Source organism: Capricornis sumatraensis, chromosome 16 (assembly GCF_032405125.1).
Source record: "Capricornis sumatraensis isolate serow.1 chromosome 16, serow.2, whole genome shotgun sequence".
NCBI lineage: Eukaryota > Metazoa > Chordata > Mammalia > Artiodactyla > Bovidae > Capricornis > Capricornis sumatraensis.
In genome coordinates this window covers 3,782,250-3,783,543 of record NC_091084.1, presented here as the reverse complement: position 1 = coordinate 3,783,543, position 1,294 = coordinate 3,782,250, and the positions used below count along the sequence as shown (strand labels likewise).

Here is a 1,294-nt window from a genome sequence, read left to right as displayed (position 1 = left end):
TACAGACATAATTGTAAACTCTGAGTGCATAGATTATATAAGACTGTGTGTAATTTTACTAAATTAAAAGTACAACAATTTCAGCTATACTGTTTATGCTAGGGCACATAGTTTTCATAGAAGACTTAAGCATATATTACCCACAAATAATTATCTTTTTCATATTGAAAAAACTAGCATTAAACAGGAGAAAAACAACAATACAGCTAATCTTGCAATTATTTTTAAACCGAAACCTATGGCTTGCAAACATTTGATAAATGGAGACCTAGATAAATCACTGCAAATGTCTTTCCTTCTGAATTTGTAGTCTCTTGCTACTTGAAAGCGTTTCTTTTCAATCTGCAGCTTCTTCGATTCAGATTCCAAAAAATGCAGCCGATCTTTTTCCAGTTGTAAGCGTTCTCTCTCAGGTTTTAACTTCTCGGTCTCTCTATCCTGTGGCTGATGTATGGACTTTTCCCCTTGACCAAGTTCACTTCCCAAAGGTGGCTTCTCCAAGTTGACTATCTGTAACCTCAGCTCCTCTCTTTCAATCTGCAACCGCTCCTTCTCCAGCTGAAGTCGCTCATGCTCCATGTCTAAATGTCGCAGCCTCTCTCTCTCAATCTGTAGGCGTTCCTTCTCTACCTGCATTCTTTCAGCCTCAATATCAAGCCTTCGTTTTTCCAGTTCTAGTTTCTGTTTCTCTATGTTTACAAGCAAACGGGGCTCATCATATGCAGACCTAGATGGTGTTGAGTTCGGAGTAAAAAATTCATCAATGTGGGGGAAATCAGGAAGTTCATTTTCCCTCGTGTAATCTGGAATGACTGATGACATTTCTTCATCCTCTTCAATCTCAAATTCAGGACTCTGGGGATCTCTTTCCTCTTCTTCCTTGACCTCAGGATCCACCTGCATCCCTGAAATCTGCCACATTTTGCCAATCAAAATTTGTATCACTTCGGAATCCAATCTTTTCATCTATCTCTTCAATGAGAGAGTCATCTAAATCAGATGTAGGAAGTGGAAACCCTGAACCAACTAGCTTAATGTTCGCCTTCATCTTCTTTCTCTTCATAAGGGCTCACCAGTCAAGGTACCTTCTTTTCACTTCTGTCCCTGTTCTCTGTTCTCCTTCTCCTACAACATTCACACACTGTGCAATCTCCTCCCAAGCCATTTGCTTCATCACATTAATTGTTGTATTAAGCTGCTTAGAAAAAATTCCTTCCTTCCTTTCTGTAATTTCTTTCAAAAGGGTCTGAGTTTCTTGTACACTGAAATTGCTTTTCCTTTTCAATTGCTTCAT

At 38.9% G+C, this 1,294-nt stretch overlaps 1 pseudogene; it reads right to left on the bottom strand.

The window, feature by feature from the left end:
• Window positions 1–277: 277 nt before the first annotated feature.
• On the bottom strand, window positions 278–1,294 carry LOC138093240 (myb/SANT-like DNA-binding domain-containing protein 4 pseudogene; annotated as a pseudogene).